Source organism: Eumetopias jubatus, unplaced genomic scaffold (assembly GCF_037043125.1).
Source record: "Eumetopias jubatus isolate StellerSeaLion01/CBP00866 unplaced genomic scaffold, mEumJub1_p1.0 scaffold_17, whole genome shotgun sequence".
NCBI classification, from domain to species: domain Eukaryota; kingdom Metazoa; phylum Chordata; class Mammalia; order Carnivora; family Otariidae; genus Eumetopias; species Eumetopias jubatus.
The window spans coordinates 77,198,469-77,222,070 of record NW_028274823.1 but is presented as its reverse complement, the minus strand read 5'-3'; the positions used below and the strand labels follow the sequence as shown (position 1 = coordinate 77,222,070).

At 40.3% G+C, this 23,602-nt stretch overlaps 1 pseudogene; it reads left to right on the top strand.

Annotated features, from left to right (window-relative positions):
* The first annotated feature begins 22,760 nt into the window (after nucleotides 1-22,760).
* On the top strand, nucleotides 22,761-22,834 carry LOC114210386 (U4 spliceosomal RNA; annotated as a pseudogene).
* Nucleotides 22,835-23,602: the final 768 nt, after the last annotated feature.

The window sequence follows — 23,602 nt, the reverse complement described above, 5'->3', positions numbered from 1 at the left end:
AGCGATGCCTGCTCCTCGCATGCGTTGGGTGACTGGGCACATGCGGGTAGTATATTTGCTGTTCTCAAATCAGTCCCTTGCTCTCATTCACACATAAGGAAACCAATGTCTAAAGACGTTGAGTGGCATCCTCAAGGCCACTCAGTTAGAAAGCAGGGTACAAACTAGAAGTCGGATGTCCTGAATACTAGTTCAATGTTTTTTGTTTCTTTTTTCTAGAGAGAATGGAGATGGAAGGGAAGAAGAAAGAATGCAACCGTGAGTCTACACCTCATCTGCCCATGGATGTAAGCGTCCACGCTCATCACTCTGTGGTCTGGGGATTGTCTCTCTGAAGCATAGCACGTGAGCAGAAGTAACGTAGGGAAAGAGAGGCCCCCTCGAACCATGGGCACACCCTTCTCTCAGACAGCCTGTCCCAACCTGGAAGTTAAGACCGAGGCCCAACCCCCTCTCTTGACAGAGGTCCCCCCCAAAGAGTGGCTTAGCTGGGGCCACACTGCCAGTTATGGGCAAAGCTCGCATATAAACCTGGTGGTCTCCATTCATTCTCTCTGCTGTCCCGTATACACACCCCATGGAAACACAGACCATTGCAAAGCATCCAAAGAAACTGTATTCATCCCCGAAGACCAGTATTTTTTGTCACCTGAGTTAACAATTCCACTTGTTATCTTTTGCTTTGAAACAGCCAAATAATGTTCATGTACCCTCCCCTTGGGCCCCGAGAGTGCCCCTATTCTTGCCTTACACATGAGTAGAGGAACCAGTATTTGCTGATTGCTATCATGTGCCAGGGCCCACCCCTGTCACCTCACTAGACCCTCTCGATTTACTTTCAAGAACCTGATTCTTTGAGAGGCTTGGTTGCTTAAGGCCATTTAATGATTGCTAACTAGTGGAGACTGGATTGAAAGCCAGGTCTGCCTGCCTCCAAATCCTACGGACTTTACACACCACCAAACTACCTCCTACGGCTGACAGGGTTAGAGGACATTTACGGTGTTATTTCAGAAAAGGCAGGGAGGGAGGGGGTGGGGGGCAGAGGCAGGTACCCTGGGTATTCACGTCCGGGCCCGCCCCCGCGGGACTCGGAAGCGTGGAATCTCTTCCTCCCACTGGCTGCAGGCCTGGAAACACAAGGATTTTACGGAGTGTCCCGCTGTTCTCTCCCCAGTCGAGCAGGCCCCAGCCATGAGGTGAGTGTTCATTTTATATATGGACTTGGCCAGGCCACGGCACCCAGATACTTCTAGAGGCTAGAACGTGTATCGGCTTCTCAATCCGGACTCTGCACACATTTCTGGTGGGAAGGAAGGAACTTGCAGCATCCTGCCTGGACCACTAGGGTGGGCACCAGGCGCCTGATCTCTCAGGCCAGGGCTCCAACCCAAAGCAGCCTCAACATCCCTGCTTCCTTATCTGTGACACACCCCCTTTCTCCCTCTAGTGATTTGAATATCTATTCCATTTCTCCTCTTTTCGTGGATACTTTTACAGAGTAAATAAGTACGGATTTGGTTGAACCATGTGAATATTATGTGAATATTGCCAATATGAGGTCATTTCTTATTTACAGAAGATGGTAATTTCATGTGGTTCAACCGGCTCCCCCAGCATAAGGATCTCCCAGGATCCTTAACACACTTTTTATCTCCCTCACGCAGACGTGTACACGTCCTTCATCTCTACACACTACGTGGATATTATCTGCAGATGGAGGCCGATATTTCCGACAGAAGGATGTTTTTTAAACAAAAGTACATTTTACTTACTTTTCCTCACTACTACACTTTGTATAATACTTCTTGCTGCCAGACTCTCACAGCTGCTAACTGGAATACAACCTCTGGTCATTTTCCAGGCAAAATCTATGGGTGATAACCTTCCAAAGACCTTAGATGACTTAAAATGTCTTTATTTCACTCCCACTCTTAGGTAATTATTTGGCCAGATAAAGAATTACGGTTCACATTCTTCCCGTGGGCACTTTGTAGATACTCCTCCCTCGTGTTCTGACTTCCAGTGTTGCCGAAGGAAAAGATGTTGCTTTTGCAAACGTGTGCCTTCTGTTTTCAAGGTATCTAAATAGCCTTTCTTCAAAGTCACGTGTTCTCACTTCAGGATCCACAGCTTTATGGATGTGACACTTCCTTCGTTCGAGAATTTAAGTTTGCTTTTTTTTTTTAAGTTTTTGTGATAGCTTTATTGATGTATAATTTAGATTCCATAAAAATACACTCATCATAATGGTAGGCTGCAATTTAAAAAAATTTTTTAAAAATTTATTATTGAAGTGTAGTTGACATACAGTGTTAGGTATTAGTTTGAGGTGTACGCTACGGTGATTCAACAAGCCTATACGTTATGCAGTGCTCAACACGGTAAGCGTAGTGACCATCTGTCACCATACAACGTTATACTATTATTGACTATTTTCTGTATGCTGTACTTTTAACCTCTGTTACTTAATTATTTTATAACTGGAAGTTTGTTTTCTCCCAGTTCCCTCTCCACCTCTCCTCTGGCCACCACCCATTTGTTCTTTGTATTCCAGAGTCTGTTTTGCTCTGTTTGCTTGTTCATTTGTTTTGGCTTTTAGATTCCACATACAGCATCTGCCTTTCTCTGTCTGGCTTATTTCACTTAGCATTACATGCTCTAGATCCATCCATGTCATTGCAAATGGCAAGACTTCATTCTTTTTCATGGCTGAGTAATATTCCATTGTGCATATATACCACATCTTCTTTATCCATTCATCAGTCAGTGGGCACTTGGGCTGCTTCCATATCTTGGCTATTGTTGATAATGCTGCAGTAAACATCAGGATGCATATATCTTTTCAGATACTACTACCATTATTTTTAATAAATGTTCAGAGTTGTGCAACATCACCACCATCCAGTTCTAGAACACTTCCATCACCTGAAAAAGCATTGTTGTGACCATTTGTATTCAATCTTCCCATCCCAGCCTGAGGTCATCACTGATAGGCTTTTTATCTCTACTTTTTCCTTTTTTTGGAAATCTGGTCTTTCCTGTCTGGCTTCTTTTTTTTTTTTTTCTCTCTTAGCATAATGTTTTGGAGGTTTCTCCACGTGGCAGCATGTCTTACTAGTTTGTTATTCCTATTGTCGAATGGAATCCCATTGCACCTCATTGTTATCAAGCACTTCCTATGTGCACTGTTCTAAGCCTACTTCAATATGGCTTATAGCCTACACAGGGGATATGGCCATCCCCAACCAACCTGGAACCACTTCCAGAATAAGAGAGTGTTGCTTCTTTAACAGAGCCAAGCCCAGCCTCGTTACCTATCACTTCAAGATGAACAACAGCATCCTCCTTCCACAGCTAATTAGAAAGCAGGTATCATACCGTGAGTCCAAGGTCCTGCCTTCATCATTCGCTGGCTCCACGCTGGCTTCCAGGTCAGGTTAATCTTAGCTGGTAAAGGCAGGGAGAGAGAGGGGAGCTGCCGGCATCCAGCTCTGGGGAGGGGCCTGGAAGGTGGAACTTTCCCACTGCCCCTTGCAGAACAACATGTCTTACTCTAAAGTGTGCAGCATAGAGTTGACTCTTCCCGTAAAGAAAACTGTTCTGGGTTTTCAAATGCTTAAAAAAAAAGAGAAAGATAAAAGAGAAAGTGAAGGAAGGAAGGGAGGGAGGGAGGGAGGAAGGCAAGGAAGAGCCACTTCTACCTTCCTTCTCTTTCAAATCCATCTCTGGACACGTCTATTGGCAGCCCTGCCAGCTACTGAAAGTATCTGGGAGTTGGCAGCAGGCTGTAGCGAGAAAAACCAAACCTCTGCTCCTCCAGAGAACTCCATTAGTGAGGTATTTAAACTGTGGCTTCGTCTGAAAGAGCAAAGGCAGCAGCCTAAAGGAAACCTCCCGTCTCCTCAGAGAGCTCTGAGAAGCAGCTGGGTCCTGTTTCTCAGGCCTTGACAACACTACCTACTCCTTCCGCCTACAGAAATATTCTGGAAAAAGACATTAGTACACTAGCAACACCACCTTTCCTCCCATGCTCCACCTCACGCAGGCAGAATCCAGCTAGATGCATCTGTCAGTGTTCCCGGCAGGCTGAGAATGTCCCCGGGGCGAGAGGGAGCGGAGATGGCGCAGAAATCCTGCCCTCAGGCACAATCCTGTAGCTCTCCGAAGCTAAGAACACACTATTCATCAGAAGACTGACAAATCTGGCATACGCGTACTCAGAAGCATACGTAGATTTATATAGTACGAGTATAATTCAGAATAGCTCGTCTTCAATTTCAAAACCAGCAACATGGCACAATTTTATCTGTATGACAGTTTCTTAGGAAAGCTCAGCATTCATTTTCCAATTAAATTAATTATCGGAAGCCATGGAAGTGTTTAGAACGACTGACCCCGGAATCCCACTGCAAGGAACGTGCCCTACGCCACCAATTCAGCCTGGGTGGGAAAAGCCAAGATGTTCAAGGATTGTTCTTGTCATTACAATGCAGAACTAGATACTATCAAATTGCACCACAAAGAAAAATGGTTAAGTAAATTAGGAGAAATCAGTGTGTTGTTGACAGTATGCAAATACTAAAAGTGATTATGATGTCCATTATGTTGTCACATGGGAAATATTTGTGACATAATGATTCAGAAGATATATCTGGTATGTGGCCCGAGCTTACAATTTCACAGAAATATTTATGTATATGGGTCTGCCAAGAGCATGGTAGAGAAAAATGAAATTCGTTGTAGTAAAGTGAGAATAAAAAGAGGTAATAGTAGGAGCCAAAGTTTTCTTTTGATGGTGCAATATTTTTTTCAGATTTTATTTTTAAGTGATCTCCACACCCAGCAAAGGGCTTGAAATTACAACCCTGAGATCAGCTCCTCTGATTGAGCCAGCCAGGCGCCCCCTTTTGTTGTAATAATATATTTTAAATAAAAATGGAAAGGAAAGACAACACAAATTTTAGTTAACTCCAATGCATAAAAGCCCCTTCAGCTCACACGCTGTTAATCTAAGTACCAATTGTTCCACCCTCAGTCGTAGGGCCTACAGACAGGCTCTGCAGAAGGAAAATTAGAGAGAAGGGGCGGGCGGGGAGAAGAGACTCAAAGAAGGAGGGGGAGGCAGAAGAGAAAATGGATCAAGACTTACAACCACCTCATCTTTAATCTGTGTTAAACATTTTGTCTTAAGTTGAACTTACTTCTTTAGCTTCCAGAATCAATTCCTCCCAAATTACATTTTTTTGTTTTCTGATTTCATATCTATTTCTCTCCAAACTGACACCAGATTCTCTCTTCAGTCAGTATTATGGTAAATCAAGATCGATGGGTTTCAATAAATACTTGATTAAAAATCAGCTTGGCAAAAGAGAGCAAGAAGGTGTCTTCCTTCCAAAGGTTACTGGCTTCATCCATCAATTTACTGTAATGGGGATAATATTTTAAAACCTAGGAATATTTGATTTTTTACCTTTCTCATTGCGTGACCTTCTTCCTAGTTGGTCCAGAGCATCCATTTTCCTAGGGGCAGGCACAAATTGGGAGGAGGCGATGTTTATGCAGAAGATTAAACATGTCACAGAAAAAGTATAAAGATAAATACAATTAATATTCAGCTTTTGACATGTAAAGTAGGATTAACTACAAAGGCAATAATAGTCTTGCAATAAGGCTGCAGCTTTAATAAAAGATTAAACATTTTTCTCTCCTCTGTTCGCATATTGACTATCAAGCCTGGATGATGCGCGTTATACAGTCATCCATATAATGAAGAAGAGGTAACCCACTGGCCCATGACAACCACATCGTAGAGATAATTCCATGACCTGAGTTCCTCTACGGTAGAAGCAGAATGTGACTGTATGAGTTGAATTGCCTCCCCTCTCAAATACATATGCTGAAGTCCTAAACCCCTAGTTCCTCAGAATGTGACCTTATTTGAAGATAAGGGCTTTGCAGTGGTGATTAAGTTAAAATGAAGTCATTAGGATGGACCCTAATTCAACATGACTGGCATCCTTATAAAAAGGGGAAACTTGGACACAGAGAGCTATACAGGCAGAATGCCGTATGGACATAAAGATGGCCATTGACAGCCCAAGAAGAGAGGTCTGGGACAGTCTTCCCTCACTGCCCTCAGAAGGAACCAAGCCTGCTGACACCTTGATTTCAGACTCCCGCCCCCAAAACTGAGAGACAAGACATTTCTGTTCTTTAGGCCACCAGTTTCTGGTACTTTGTTATGGCAGCCCAGGCAAACTAATATAGTGACCAAGGGAAGGTGAGAAGAAAACCCCCCTTGTCCACTCTGAGGGGCTGTAGGAAGAAGAGGAAAGGTGTGTCTTCCCCTCCCATTTGGGGGTCTGGAAGAAGACCACAGTAACAGGCTTCCCTGTACCAAACCAGGATCCTGCCATGGAAAGGTAAACATGGCCACAGAGGATAGTCAGGTGAGCAGGCTTTGGTCACATCTTGACTGGGCTTTCCTCAGTTCAAGTGTGGTATACTGTCGGGAGGGAAAAAGAATTTCCCCTCTACCCTTTCTAGAGTCTAGGCTATGACATCATCACTCCCTCAGCTCCCCAAATAAAAAGGCAGATTACAGGAGAAAAACAAACAGAAGTTTAATAACATGTATACCTGAGTAACTCCTGAGTAACTCCCCAAAATGGCCCAAGCCGCCACCTTAATACCATCTCCAGTTGGAGACAAAAGAAGGTGTTAGGGCAGAGGAAGGCCAGTTATGGGAGGCGACCAGGAAAAGCACGGGGAACAAGGGTATGGTTGTTACACAGATTTAAGTACCTTCTCCATTGGTAAGAGTGTCCAGAGACTTAGTTCTTTTCTTCCTCCCGATAGAGAAAGACAACCTTACAAGTGGAGATTTCCCTTATAAATGTTACAAATGTCCCTCACAAAACAGTAACTTCTACTCCATTTTTCAGAGATTTTTCCTATGTCTGCTGTTTCTTAAAAATAATAACCAACAACTCAAGACAGTCCTTATGCCAAAGAGGCATATTTTGGGGTTTATGTTTTGCTCCCCTTCGATATACAAGACCCCCAGTGATTGACCAAGTCTGCAGGATGGGAGCTGACCAGAGGAGGTCACAGGAATAGGGATGTGGTAGCTCTGAAGGACTACCGTGGGGGCCCAGCCCAGTGGGAGTCACAGCTGAGCTTCAGAAAGGATAGGGTGCAGTCTGGGCCCTAGGCAGACAGAGGCTTCAGCTGAAGCCCCAGCAAGGTGAGTAGCTTCCGACGGACAAGAGACATCACCTCCAAAGAACAGAGCCCTGCTAAGCATCCCAACAACTCCCCATCACGCAAGACATGTGGAAGCCTCACTCCACTCCATATACCATCTCAGAGAGGAAAAGTGAGAGAAACCGTCTGAGAGACTGAGCATTTTTAGTCAATAGCAGCTGGGCACAACGAAATGATCAGATCAGACTAAATTTTTTAACTGGGATGGATGTTGTATTTTTCCTCATGGTACCAAGTCATTTTGTGGGTTTACATCCTACAACATATGCACAAAATGCTTCACTAGCACAGAACTTGGGGGCCGTGGGGAAAGAAGTGGGACTATTCGTCATCAAACTCTCCTTCCCCCACCCACAAGACACAAGTCTCTCGACTTACCATTATCACTCATGTCAGCGTTAGCCGGAAACAAGAGCGAGTCATGAAGCTTCCTTCCACTTCCAAAACAAACCTTTAACTTAGGAATGAAGATGAAAGGATTTTTTTTTTCCCCCTAAACCAACAGTGTAAACCAGCTGGACTGTTTTGTAAAAATATCACACCCTCTCGACACTTCAGTGGCTGATCTGCATGATGCCAGATGATTTTCTTTTTCCCTCTTTCAATCAACTCAAGTAAATATACAACACTCAGCCAAATTACATCCTCTAGCAGGAGGAGAGGTTCTGAAATGTTCTCTTGTTAATTGTTCACCTTAACCCGTTTGTTCACAATTTCTGAGACAGGGATGATGGATCATCAGAACAGAGTTACTACAAGGATTTTCAAGGGATGGGCTACAGGTGGAGGTTTGTTATATAACTTCTGTTATATGGCTCTTTCCACTTTTCAAGGTGTTCAGGAGACACTGACTAATTAAGACAGGAATTGATTTATGTGCTTGAGCATCCCAGCTAGGTGCAACAAGCATTTCACACTGGTGTCGGAAAACATTCTCTTTGCTTCCTTGGTAATGCTGAGCCCTGGTTAGAGAGTAATGACAGTTCACTGTTGTCACTCTGTGAATGCTGGAGTAAGTTCATGGTCCACAGAACCTTGGGGATCATGCAATCCTCCCAATGAAGGGACTCCAGCCCCCCAACTTTGACACATCCCAGATTCTCCCTGAACACATCCAGTGACAGCCAACTCACCAGTGCCAGGCAGATGTTTGCTGGGGTTCTGGTGGGTATGAGTCAAAGGGAGTTGTTCCCACAGGTATTTTCCCCTTTGGGGGTCCCAGAAGGAGACATGTGACCCCAAGGGGCACCTGGAAAGATGTCCATCCGAGTAGACTCTCATCCAAGGTCAGAATTCTCCCGCTAGCGCTTGCACCTCTGAGTTTAAGAGATCATCATCACCATTATTTCCCATTATTATTTATTAAGCAACAATTCTGTGCCAGATATTGTGTGGTCCTTCAGGATGCAACTTAAATAAAACCTACTCTTTGTCCCCCAGGAGCTGACCATCTAGTTAAGTTTTAATTACTTCCAAGTTGGCAAAATAGAATTCGTCTTTTTTGTAAGTTTCATCAAATATACATCAATTTATTCAATAAAAATGCATTGACTAGAAGTTACAGTCTAGTAGGCAGAGAGTCCTAAGTAAATTATGGCAAGTACCACGCACAAGTTACAAGTGCCTTAATAAAGCACAGTTTTCACAATTGATCCTTCTCAAGGTAATTGGTCAGGGAAAGCTTTCAGAGGTGTTAAGGCAGAAAACTTAAGCGCATTGAACGCCTGTAGGAGTGGGCTTTGGGAGAAGGATGCTGCCAGAAAGATCATTTATTTTCTGATTCTGTTCAACGGCAGCTCAGCCATATGCCAGCTGACTCCGGGAGTCCTTGGACATCACCTAAAATCATTCTTACCTACTAGGGTGGGGTAACTAATGAGAGGTCTTGTGGTCGTGGCTTAATGAGGTGAAACGATTAAACTGTAATTAGCACATTTATTACCTTAATATGAATCAATGCTTCTAAAGCTCCTGAAATGAATTTAATCTCCAAAATAAATTAAGCCCTTCCTACAAGTGCCTTCATACCAGTAACACACCAATTTTTTTTCTTCTTGGTATAAATCACAGATTTCATCCCCCAGATAGTCTCAATCATGCAACCAGCCAGGCTAAAAGGTAATTAAGTTCGATTGTAAATCGTTCTCTGGGCTTTTCTGCAAATCCCAAGGAAAGGCAAGGAACAGCAGACCTCTGGCTAGGATCGAATCCTGATCCACCTTGATGAGGGCACCATGTTTCTGGTAAAGCCAAAAACGGTGCTTTTCTGGCCAGAGGGGCTGCCAGAAGTTGGCAGGCAGCCAGATCTGTGCTTTCTGCAATCACCTGTTGCCTTCACACATTCATTCGTCAGGATGAACACAGAATCAATAACTAGTTGCCTAGCCAGATTTTTTAAGGTTATTGCTCGCAATCCTTCATTTGATGGATACTTAATGTTGATCATATTGACCGAGAGTTGAGAAGTAGCCTTCTGATGCAGGTTTGAAAAGTGACCATTTTCTGCCAGATAAATAAGTTCCTACAAAAGGATAAATTACTTTTCTGGACGCTGCTTTTGCTCTACAGGAACAGAAATGCAGCTAAGAGGCTTAAAGTAGAAACACCAGACAATTCAGGCTTCACCAAGAATGATGCTGATTTTTGAGAGGAAATTCCTCGTGTCCTGCACATATATAGTCAACCCTTGGACAATGCAGAGGTTAGGGGTGCAGGACTCCTGCGCCTGTGCATAGAACTTGTGACTCCCGAAAAACTTTATCAATAGCCTACTCTCGACCAGAAGCCTTACTGATTAACATACACAGTCAATGAACACATATTTTGTGTATGTACTATACACTGTATTCTTACATAAAGTGAGCTAGAGAAAAGAAAATGTTATTAAGAAAATCATAAGGAAGAGGAAATACATTTATAGGATTGTACTGTATTTATTGAAAAATCTAGGTACTAAAGTGGACCCGTGCAGTTCAAACCCGTTGTTCAAGGGTCAATTGCATTTTTAAAAACCACTGTATCTTTTTGCAAGAAAGAATTTTTTTTTACAGGAAATCATTTTTAAAAGGAATTTCCTTTGGAAACTCCAAAGCAAAGCAAAATCTATTAGATATCTGAGATGTGGTCTTAGAATAATCCTAAACTCTAATCAATACATATCAAAAACTTGTAACTATCAAGTTACATTCTAGGATATTTTTTATTTTTATTTTTTAAGATTTTATTTATTTATTTGAGAGAGAGCGAGTGAGCATGAGCAGGGGGTCAGGGAGAAGCAGGCTCCCCGCTGAACAAGAAGCCTGACCTGGGGCCGGGATCATGACCTGAGCCGAAGGCAGAAGGCAGATGCTTAACCAACTGGGCCACCCAGGCACTCCTAGGATATTTTTTAAAATTCAGATTAGAAAAGAGATACCTGAGTGCTGGCTTTGGCAATGGACTTTCCTTTCCATATTTGTGACTGCTTTCTCCAGCAGGGAGAAACATGCCTTTTATTAATAAAAGTAGTTTTCTTTCAGCTTTATTGGGGTATAATAAAGCTGTGATACATTAAAAGTGCACACATGATCATTTGATAGACATATACACTGTCAAAAAAGTCCCACAATCGTGTTAATTAACAGATCTGTCACCTCACATAGTTGCTTTTTTTTTGGTGAGAACTGTTAAGTTCTACTCTCTTAGCAAATTTCAATTACATAATACACTATTATCAACTATAGTCACCATGTTGTAGATTAAATCCTCAGACCTTATTTGTGTTGTAACTGAGAGTTTGTATCTGTGTTTCTCTGAGTTTGACTTTTTTTTTTTTAAGGTTCCACATATAAGTGATACCATGCAGAATCTGTCTTTCTCTGTCTGGCTTATTTCACCTAGCAATCTCACCGTTTACAATCTCTTATCTTTTTGCTAATAGATATCCTAACAGGTCTGAGGCGATACCTCACTGTGGCTTTGATCTGCATTTCCCTGATGGTTAGTGTTACTGACCAGTTTTTCATGTACTCTTGAATATCTGTATGTTTTCTTTGGAAATTTGTCTATTCAGATCTGGTGCCCATTTTTAAAAATTGGGTTATTTGGTTTTTTGCTAGTGAGGTGTATGAATTCCTTGTATATTTTGGATATTACCCCTTAATCAAATAGGTGGCTTGCAAATACTTTTTCCCATTCTGTTGGTTGCCTTTTCATTTTGTTGGCTTCCTTTGGTCTGAATAGAAGTAGTTTTAGAATTGTTAGCCCAGGGCACCTGGGTGGCTCAGTTGGTAAAACGTCTGCCTTCTGCTCAGGTCATGACCCCAGAGTCCTGGGATCAAGCCTGATGTTAGGCTCCCTGCTCAGTGGGGAGTCTGCTTCTCCCCCTCCTTCTGCCCCTTCTCTCTCTCAAATAAATACATAAAATCTTTAAAAAGAAAAGGAATTATTAGCCCAGACCACTGCAAAAAGCAAGCCTACTAAGTAGAGTTCAATATTTGTTAAATTTATCGCCCCTTGGGGTAAAATTTGCATGAAGTGCAACGCAGATGTCTTAGATGTACAATTCACTGAGGTTTGATAAACCCATACTCCAACCAGGATATAAAGAATCACTGCTCCAACCAAGACATAAAGAACACTTGTATTATCCAAGAAATTGCCCTTGTGCCCTCTTCCAGTCAATCCCAGTGCCCCCCCCCAGACACCACTGCTCTCAAGCCTATCACCGAAGATTGCTTCAGCTTATTCTTGAATGTCATATAAATGGAATCATCAAACTATGTGTTCTTCTATGCCTGGGTTCTTCTGCTCAACAGAATGTCCGCTTTTGCCATCAAGACTAAGCTAGGCTCACAGAAACAACTGGGGAGTATTTGATGTTTTATTATTCTCTAGAAGAGTATCTCTAAGATTAGAATTATTTGTCCTTTGAAAATTTGTTGGAATTTCCCTGTAGAAATTCTCTGGTTTTGGAGTTTTCTTTGTGTGGAAATTTTAAACTACTATTTCGATTTCCTTCCCTTGCAGATATTGGGCCATTCGGCTTTCTGTCTCTGTTGAAAGGTGAATTCAGTATGTCATATTTTTCTATGAACTTGTCTGGTCTGTCTAAACTTCCAAATTTATCAGCATAAACCTGTTTGTAATATTCCTTATTTTGTTTTGAATTTTGCTTGGATCTGTGTTTATATCATTTTTGCCACTCTCAATATTACTATTTTTACTCCATTAATCTCACCAGAGATGAAACTATTTTATTAGAGTCTTTTGACGACAAAAGTTTGGCTTTATTGATGATTTCTAGGGTATTTTTTAAAATTACTATTGATTTCTGCTCTTATCTTTAATGTTCTCTCTCCACATTCTTTGGATGTATTCTATTGTTTTATTTTCCTCAATATCTTTATATTGACAACCTTTCTTTTTATTTTTTTCTAAGGCAGGAAGAACTTCAGCATTTAAAGATTTATTTGTTTGAGAGAGAGAGAGTGTGTGTGTGTGCAGGGGAAAGGGGGAGGGGCAGAGGGAGAGGGAGTCCCAAGCAGACTCTGTGCTAAGCATGGAGCCTGACACTGGGCTCAATCTCATGACCCTGAGGATCACAAGCCGAGCCGAAACCAAAAGTCAGCTGCCTAACTGACTGAGCTACACAGGCATCCCTTTCTTCCTCCTTAAAGTAAGCGTTTAAGGCTATATATTTCAACCTAAGTATCAGTCATAAATATTTTAACATTTATATCTTGCCTCATTTGAGAAAAGATTTGTAAAGAGGCATACAGTACGAGATTTTAAAATAAGATTATGAGGAGATTCTTAAAACATGACAATGGTGGTTGCGTAGGTTTGTTTTGTTTTGTTTAACTGAGTTGTCTTTTTTTTTTTAACTAAATTACTTCTTTACATTTACAGTGGGTTTCTTGTCGGCAGCATGTAGTTGGGTATTGCTGTTTTATCAAATTTGATAATCTCTACATTAGAACTGGATATTTAGACAATTTACATATAATGTGATTACTGTTACAGTTTCATTTAAATCTTCATATAGCTCTTGTTTTCTCTATGTTCCATCTGCTCTTTGTTCTTTTTACTCTTTTTATGCCTTTTTTTGACTGAGGGTTTTTTATTATTCAATGTTATCTCCTCTGTTATCTTATTAACTATAATTCTTTGTTGTGTTTAGTGTTGATTTTAGGGTTTATAGTACACATCTTATTTTATCACAGTCTACCTTCAAGTGATAGTATATCACTTCACAAATAACACAGAAAGCTTATAATAGCATGCTTCAGTTTCCTTGGAGAAATGTTTACTCAAGTCCTTTGCCCATTTTTAAAAAAAGGTTGTTGTTGTTGTTTTTTTGCTATTGAGTTTTAGGTGTTTCTTATACATTTTGGAAATTAACCCTTTATCAGATACATGGTTTGCAAATATTTTCTCCCATTCTGTAGGTTGCCTTTTCATTTTGTTGATTGTTTCCTTTGCTGTGCAGAAGCTTTTTAGTTTGATATAGTCCCACTTATCTAGTTTTGCTTTTGTTGCCCGTTTTTGGTGTCATTTCCAAGAAATCATTAGCAAGACCAATGTCACGATTTTCTTCCATGCTTTCTTCTAGGAATTTTATAGTTTCAGTCTCATTTTATCTGTCTTTTTGAGCATAGCCATCCCAGTAGATATGAAGTAGCATTTCTTTTTTTTTTTTTTTTTAAGATTTGAGAGAGCGAGCACGAGAGTGAGTGGGTGGGGGTGGGGGGACGAGGGAGAGGGAGAATCCCAGAGCAGATACTTCACAGAGCTCAGAGCCCGACATGGGGCTTGATCTCATGACCCTGAGATCATGACCTGAGCCAAAATCAAGAGTCAGATGCTTAACCGACAAAGCCACCCAGGGGCCCCATGAAGTAGCATTTCATTATGCTTTTGATTTGCATTTCTCTGATGGCTAATGATGTTGAGCATCTTTTTATGTACTTATTGTCCATTTGTATATCTTCTTTGGAGAACTGTCTATTCAAATATTTTGCCAACTTTTAAATTGGGGTTTTTTTTATTACTGAGTTGTAATTGTCTTTCCATATTGTACATGCAAGTCACTTATCAGATCTATGACTGGAAAAAAAAAAATTCCCATTCTGTGAATTGTCTTTTCATTCTCTTGAAAGATACCTCCTTTAAGGCAGAAAAGTTGTAAATGCTTTTTTTGTTGAATTCATTTGTTTTTTTTTTTCTTTTGTGCTTGTTCTTTGATGTCATGTCTAAGTAACCATTGTCTAATCCATTAGACATAAATCATTAACAGAATTTATGCCTGTTTTCTTCTAACACTTTCACATGGTCTTTAAAAAAATAGTCTTTTGATACATCTTGACTTAATTTTTGTATATGGAGTGAGGTAGGGGTTCAACTTCATTCCTTTGCTTGGGGATATCCAGTTGTCCCAGTATCAGGTCTTAAAGAAACTATTCTTCCCCCCCACTGAATTGTCTCGGCACCCTTGTTGGAAATCAACTGACTGTAAGTGTTAGGGTTTATTTCTGAACTCTCAATTCTATTCCTTTGATTTGTGTGTTTATAGTTATGACAGTACCATATTATCTTGAAAACTACTGATTAATAGTAAGATATAATAACTATTAGTTTAATGCACAAAATATCTAACAACAATTTTCAGAAAGGAGGTGCAAGTAGAAAATGACAAAAATACAGTAATAGAATTTAATTACTTCTATCAGTCCAAGACCAATAAAATGGATCAAAAAACTAGTAAAACTATAGAAGCCATAAACAATACAATCAATAAGATAGATTTTATAGAACTATATCAAACTCTGAACTCTAATAATAAAGGACACACATCCATTTCAAGTGTTCATGGAATAGTCAAGAACACTAATCAGAGTTTAGGTCACAAGCAAAAAATGCTATTAACTTTTGGGTAAAAGGTAAAACAAAATTAAATTGCAAATTCTTTTAAAAATAACACTAATGAGAACAGTATATATCAGAAACTGTGCGATAAAACTAAGGCAGTTATCAGAGCATTAAATGTCACACCAATAAATATTTTAAAATGAGATGAATTAAACACCCAAGTAAAAGAGGAAGAAAAGCAAAGCAGAGGACAGAAGAAATCTACAAACAAAAAAGTAATGATTCAGAAAACAGAAATGCAACAGAAATAACAGAAAAAAAAATCGAAAAGCTGATTCAACAAAAGAGGCAAAACAATAGCCAGCCTAATCAAGACAAAAAGTAATAAAGCAGAAATATACAGAAATATCTATGACAAATGGGAATAACCAACAGAGAAAGGTGAGGAAAAACCTATGAGACTGCTTTGCACAACTCTCTACAAATAATTTTAAAACCTAGATGAAAAGAATAATTTTTTAAGGTACAGTTTGAAAAAACTGATCCCAGTAGATACAGAAAGTCTTAACAGACTACTTGCCACACGAAAAAATAAAATGGTTATTAGCATACACACACATGCGAATGCACAAAGTAAACAAACAAACCAAACTTAGGTGGTTTCTCAGGGGACTTCCACCAAGGCTTCAAAGGTCAGATATTTCCAATTAGACAATTATGGAACAAAAACCAAATTTGCTTTATGAAGCAAAAATAACAGTGGTACAACATTCTGATAAAGACTGTTGTAAGAAGAAAGCTAAAGAACAATTTTACTTATGCGTGTTGAGGACATGATCTTAAAGAAAATCATTAAATAAATACGAAAAGGTTCTCAACAGCAATGGTCATAAGGGAAAAGCAAATTGAAGTCACAGTGTGACTTATTATCCTACACGAAATGGCTAAAATGTTAACAGCCTGGCAGCATAAGTGTGGCAAGAATGTGGGACATCAGATTTGAGTTCCCCCAGGGCACCTGGGTGGCTCAGTCATTAAGCATCTGCCTTTGGCTCAGGTCATGATCCCAGGGTCCTGGGATCGAGCCCCATATCGGGCTCTCTGTTCAGCGGGAAGCCTGCTTCTCCCTCTCCCACCCCCCCCCCCGCTTGTGTTCCCTCTCTCGCACTTTCTCTCTCTCTCTGTCAAATAAATAAATAAAATCTTAAAAAAAAAACAAAGATTAAGATTTGAGTTCTCAAAAAAAAAAAAAAAAAGGTTTGAGTTCTCCCAAAGGCTGATGCTGAGACAAATTTTCAAGTGCAGGTAATTTATTTGGGATGTGATCCCAAAGTAGAGAAGTGCAGAAGGGAGATAGGGAATGAAAGGCAGAAAATAAATTATGCTTTATCAAGCAAATTAGCAGCGGGGGTAATTGAAGCTTAATCCCACGGGAACTCTGAGAGATGCTGTAGAACACTTGCCTTAAGAGTTATCCTACTTTGGGAGTGAGGAACTAAGGGTTTATATACCAACTCCTGTCAATTATTGGTTGAGAGCGCCTCCTGTAGGCAGTAACCTTAGAGTATTTTCCAGTATGCCATCTGCATGGGCAGAGTAGGCTCCAGCCTTCAGAGAAAGCCCCTGGGCAAAGAAAGATGCAGATCTTGGCAGGGGGTATACTCAATAACCCAAAATGACTACTAAAGGGAGTAACTGGAACTCATAAACTACTAGTGGGGGTATAAACTGGTACAACTACTTTGAAAAATGTTTTTGGAACCATCTGCTAAAGCTGAAAACACCCTATAACTACTCTTGGGAATATACCCAATGTAAATGAGTGTGCATGCACGCCAAAAGACAGGCACAAGGATGTTCACAGATGCTTCACTGTAACAGTAAAAACTGGAAACCCAAATGTCTACCAATAGTAGAAAAAATAAATTGTAGTATATTCAAACAACAGAATACATCAATGAAAAATTAAAGACTACTATGATACACAACATGCTATAATCTCAGAAATATAATGCTAAGTAAAAAATGCAAGACCCAAGAATCCATATAATAGGATTCTGTTTACATAATGTACAAAAACCAATCTGTGGTGATAGAACTTAGACTGTTTACATCTGAGAGTGATAGTAACTGGGAAGGAACAAAAGGGAGGCTCCTCAGATGCTGGCAATGTACTGTGTCTTGATTTGAATGATGGGTACACTGGGGTTGACATTTGTAAAAATTCTCTAAGCTGCTCACTGGTGATTTGTGCATTTTTCTGTATATAGTTGTATTTCAATGGAAAAACTTTTAAAAAATCACATTTCCCTGCTCTTTCCACTGAATAAAACAAGAACCAATGTATCAACACAGTAGTAATCAGCACCCCTGAGCTAAGACTGTAGTTTTGAAATACTATTTCTCATTAAAAGGACAAGGAATTTTACAGAAATGGCTGATTCTAAGGGAAAGGAAATGTAAAAGATAAGTCTGGATCACACCAAGAGCAAGGACACTATTAAAGATCACTAACAGCACAGGGACTCAGGAGTGAATCTGAGTAATACCACACTAGTCAAAGGTAGGAAAATTTGAGCATCAAAATAAAACAATAAATGAAGTGGAGGTAAACACTCAAATATGTTAATATCTATGAGTTAGCTCAAAGTGTCATCAAATAAGCCTCACCGGTCAACTTTGGAGGATGGAAACATTATTTTGAATATAAATAGGGAAAAGAATCAAGCATCAATTTTTGCTGTATTATCTGCACTGTAACCAAATAATTGAAGAGAACAAGTTTCTATTTACGTAAGTACTTGAGCTAAAAAATGAAGGGCTGGCAGAATAAGAATATTACCATTTTGCAGCTCCTAATGAATTAACAGATCCAGGCAATGATCATCAATGGCAGGTAACATCACAAAAAGAGATTCCAGATATGATATCCCTCCTGATGGACATTCCCAACACCACCTATGCAGTAGTTGGGCAAAACTAAAACAACAAACAAAAACTTTGAATACACAGGAATTCTGCCAATTTACACAAAACATAAGGGACAGAGGAACACATTAAACAGCAGTATGGGGACCCAGACCAAATCTAGACCAAGGAAAATCTACAAGACAAACAACTTACTTTCTTCAAAGAAAATTACAATCAAACACATAAACACACACAAGAAATGGAAGAACCTATAGACTTAAAGAGATTTAAGAGTCATAAGTCAATCGCAATATACGGGCCTTATCTGCATCCCAATTCAACAAACAAACCATAAGAAAATAAATAGCAAGACATAATCGGGAAAATGTAAACACTGACTAGATATTAAAGTACTGTTAAATTTTAGGTGTCATCCCCATCAAAATACCATCCACTTTTTTCAAAGAAATGGAACAAATAATCCTAAAATTTGTATGGAACCAGAAGAGACCCCGAATAGCCAGAGGAATCTTGAAAAAGAAAAGCAAAGCTGGCGACATCACAATTCCGGACTTCCAGCTCTATTACAAAGCTGTCATCATCAAGACAGTATGGTACTGGCACAAAAACAGACACATAGATCAATGGAACAGAATCGAGAGCCCAGAAATGGACCCTCCACTCTATGGTCAACTCATCTTTGACAAAGCAGGAAAGAATGTCCAATGGAAAAAAGACAGTCTCTTCAACAAATGGTGTTGGGAAAATTGGACAGCCACATGCAGAAGAATGGAACTGGACCGTTTCCTTACACCACACACAAAAATAGACTCCAAATGGTTGAAAGACCTAAACGTGAGACAGGAGTCCATCAAAATCCTAAAGGAGAACACAGGCAGCACCCTCTTCGACCTCAGCCGCAGCAACTTCTTCCTAGAAGCATCGCCAAAGGCAAGGGAAGTAAGGGCAAAAATGAACTACTGGGATTTCATCAAGATAAAAAGCTTTTGCACAGCAAAAGAAACAGTCCGCAAAACCAAAAGACAACCGACAGAATGGGAGAAAATATTTGCAAATGACACATCAGATAAAGGGCTAGTATCCAAAATCTATAAAGAACTTATCAAACTCAACACCCAAAGAACAAATAATCCATTCAAGAAATGGGCAGAAGACATGAACAGACATTTTTCCAAAGAAGACATCCAAATGGCCAACAGACACATGAAAAAGTGCTCCACATCGCTCAGCATCAGGGAAATCCAAATCAAAACCTCAATGAGATACCACCTCACACCCGTCAGAATGGCTAAAATTAACAAGTCAGGAGACGACAGATGTTGGCAGGGATGCGGCGAAAGGGGAACCCTCCTACACTGTTGGTGGGAATGCAAGCTGGTGCAGCCACTCTGGAAAACAGTATGGAGGTTCCTCAAACAGTTGGAAATAGAGCTACCATACGATCCAGCAATTGCACTACCGGGTATTTACCACAAAGATACAAATGTAGGGATCCGAAGGGGTACGTGCACCCCAATGTTTATAGCAGCAATGTCCACAATAGCCAAACTGTGGAAAGAGCCAAGATGTCCATCGACAGATGAATGGATAAAGAAGAGGTGGTATATATACACAATGGAATATTATGCAGCCATCAAAAGGAATGAGATCTTGCCATTTGCAACGACGTGGATGGAACTGGAGGGTGTTATGCTGAGTGAAACAAGTCAATCAGAGAAAGACATGTATCATATGACCTCACTGATATGAGGAATTCTTAATCTCAGGAAACAAACTTGAGTGTTGCTGAGTGGTGGGGGGTGGGAGGGATGGGGTGGCTGGGTGATAGACATTGGGGAGGGTATGTGCTATGGTGAGTGCTGTGAATTGTGCAAGACTGTTGAATCAAAGATCTGTACTTCTGAAACAAATAATGCAACATATGTTAAGAAAAAAGAAAAAGAACAAGATAGCAGGAGGGGAAGAATGAAGGGGAGTACGTCGGACGGGGAGAGGAACCATGAGAGACGATGGACTCTGAAAAACAAACTGAGGGTTCTGGGGGGGGGATGGGTTAGCCTGGTGATGGGTATTAAGGAGGGCACGTTCTGCGTGGAGCACTGGGTATTATGCACAAACAATGAATCATGGAACACTATATCAAGAACTAATGATGTAATGTATGGTGATTAACATAACAATAAAAAAATTTTAAAAAAATTTAGGTGTCAAAGTGGTATTGTAGTCATGTTTTTATGGGGAAAAAAGTCCTTTTAGAGGTACATACTAAAAAAATTACAGACGAAATAATGTCTGGGATTTGCTACAACAGGGAGTCAGAGGGATTTAGATGAAGAACGATCGGCCATGTTTTAACAGTTGCTAAAGTTGAGCATAACTGTTTGCTAGCGCTGCCATAATGAAATAACACAGACTGAGTGACTAAACAACAGAAATTTATTTCTTCACAGTTCTGGAGGCTGGAAGTCTGAGATCGAGGTATTGGCATGTTTTGTTTCTTCTGAGGCCTCTCTCCTTGGCTTGCAGATGGCTGCCTTCCCACCATGCCCTCACATGGTCTCCCCACTGTGAGCATATATATCCTAATCTCCTCTTCTTACAAGGACACCAGTCATGCTGGATTAAAGCCCACATATATGATTTCATTTTCGTTTAATTACCTCTTTAAAGGCCTTTCTCCAAATACATTCACATTCTGAGGTACTGAGGGTTAGGTCTTCAACATATGAATTTGGAGGGGACGCAAATCAGCCTGTAACACTGGGCAGTCATGACAATGTGTTCATTATACTGTTCACTCTACTTTTGTTTAAGATTGAAATTTTCCATAATAGAAAGTTTTAACATTTTTTTTAAATGAGAAAATCAGTGGAAGAGAAAAATAAAGTTTAGCTAGTGTGAACTATTCCACCTAATCTAGGTAGAAACCTAATCACTTATCTTTTATTTTTCCAATTACTGGCTTGATAATCTGTAGGCCTACTAGCAGGTCACCTTTTACATTCTTGAGGTGCGTCCATTCCCAGTATCTAAGAAAACCAAGGGTATATCCAATCCAAACTGCAGTGAGACCTCCTCCAGTGCCAGGCAAAGAGAGAACTAGAGTCCTCTTAGTTCAGCACTGACTGGACTTTGCTGACGCACAATGCTGCTATTTGTTCCTTCACAATATAGCATACTTGCTTGCTTAGCACAGCAAATAAAAGTGACCTTGACGGCCTATATCATGGCACACACTGAAATGTTTGAGGGAAGACAACTGCATCTCTTCATGATAGGTTCAGCCACTGCACTTAGGTACCAAAGTTCAAGTCCTTCGCTCTCAGCTCTTTTAGTTCATTTATGCCATCTCTTACCAAGATGCTTCCAAGAGAACTGAGTCAGGACAGTTCCAACATATCATGGATTCAGAAGACCCAATTCATGAAGATGAAATAAGATAAATATCCAAATTAGCAAAATGGGAGAGAGTGGTTAATACCCACATAGAGTTTAGACAGCTGACTTCCATTTCTGGCAATATGGTAGATCATGATAACTGAGAAACTTACCATCTGGAAATGACGCACAAAATATAGTAAACATCTTTTTAAATACATAACAAAACATGCAAGAAAGTAAGGGAAATCCCTAAGGGCAAATCCAGAAACAAAATTAAAAAAAGCAGAAGTTCAGATAGCCCTCATGAATTTTGCTGGACTTAACAACTGTTGGGGAGGAAAGCTTTTTCTCTACTCTTCAAAATTGTTCCAACTGGTCTAAGGATTAAATTGGCATGAGAGGGCACCTGGGTGGCTCAGTTGGTTAAGCGACTGCCTTCAGCTCAGGTCGTGATCCTAGAGTCCCAGGATCAAGGCCGGCATTGGGCTCCCAGCTCAGCGGGGAGTCTGCTTCTCCCTCTGACCCTCCTTCGTTTCATGCTCTCTCTCTCAAATAAATAAAATCTTAAAAAAAATAAATTGGCATGAGACCTATTAACAGGGGAAAAAAGCCCTGTTTAATTAAGTGTGCATGGCAACCCAATGAAGAAACTGACACCTAAAGAAATGGCTGAGGCAGACAGTTTTTATACCTTTTAGACAGACAATAAATCTGTGAAGAATTGACAAGACAAACTTACATTCAGGGGATTTAATTAGTAAGACATTTTAAACAGGGCTGGGGTAGAAAGTAAAGTAACAAGAGTTGTTTATACAGCCATCTCCACTCTGAATTCCCTATCTCTAGTAATAAGGATATCTTCATACCTTCTGGTATGAGGGAAAAGTACTTTTTACATGGGAGATTTATTTCCTGCTTTCTGGAGAAAAAGGGGTTCAGAATCCTTTTTTGCATTGTTTCTTACATAACTCTTAATTTAATATCATCAATATGCCAAAAGTTCCCAGGTGTGCTGGGAGGCCTATCCTTGGCTCCTCTATGGCCAAGAAGCTATCATTTTAATAGCCATGTAAAGACCAAAAAAATAGCCTTGGACCCATGGTAGGAAAATGGAGCAGAAGTTCTTAACAAGGGGCACCTGGGTGGCTCAGTTGGTTAAGCATCTGCCTTCAGCTCAGGTCATGATCCTGGAGCCCTGAGATCAAGCCCCACGTCAGGGTCCCTGCTCAGTGGGGAGTCTGCCTCTCCCTCCCCCTCCCCCTGCTCATGCTCTCTCTCTCTCTCTCTCTCAAATAAATTTTAAAAATCTTAAATAGAAAAAAGAAGTTCTCAGCTTTGCACAGTGGCAGTATCGTAGCCAATGAGGTTTATCCGAGGCGCGATTATTGCTAATTGAAAAAAAGAAGTTCTCAACAAGAGTCAGGACCCTCAAGACTGCCATCCTCAGTAAAACTGTGAATTAAGAATATCACCCATCAGCAAAGTGATTTAACAAGACAGCTTTCTGGTTTCATCCTGTGCTTTGAGTCTAATTGTCTTTAAAATCAAAACTACTCTGTGAGTTTTATCCATGGACCTTTTATCTCCTGTGTTTGCAGTTCACATTTGTACTACCTTTGTGTAGGGATTTCTACACTGAAAGATTCACACAAAAAAAGCCATCTCAGGCTGATAATACCCCTGGTATGCCTGAAAGAAAGAACTATCTAGAGGGACACACCTTTAGTCAAGCCTACAGGACTCCAGCAGATAAAACTCCACCAAACGTGAGCGCACAACCCATAATTATATGATCCTTAGGAAAATGTGAGGATTTAACCCACTCATACATAACTGAACCATCTGAAACCCAGATGTTTTAATGACTTGCCAAAGTCACATGGTTTTTTAGTGGCTGAGCCAGAGCTCAGGTCTTATGAACTGCTTGCAAATGATATATTTTTTTTCTTCAGAAATATGCCTTCTTTTCATTTGGAACTTCTCTCTCTTGAGACTCTAAGGGGAAAACCAGTCTAATTGTCTTTAAATTCAACATTCCAACATTGAAAAATGAGCCTTCTGCCCTCAAATAAGTGGATTATGCCAGTATGATTCTTCAAGTTCACAGGTATTCTGATCTGTATTCTAGAAATACTCTGCACCTGAAAAAATATATTTTAAAATGTGCTACTCA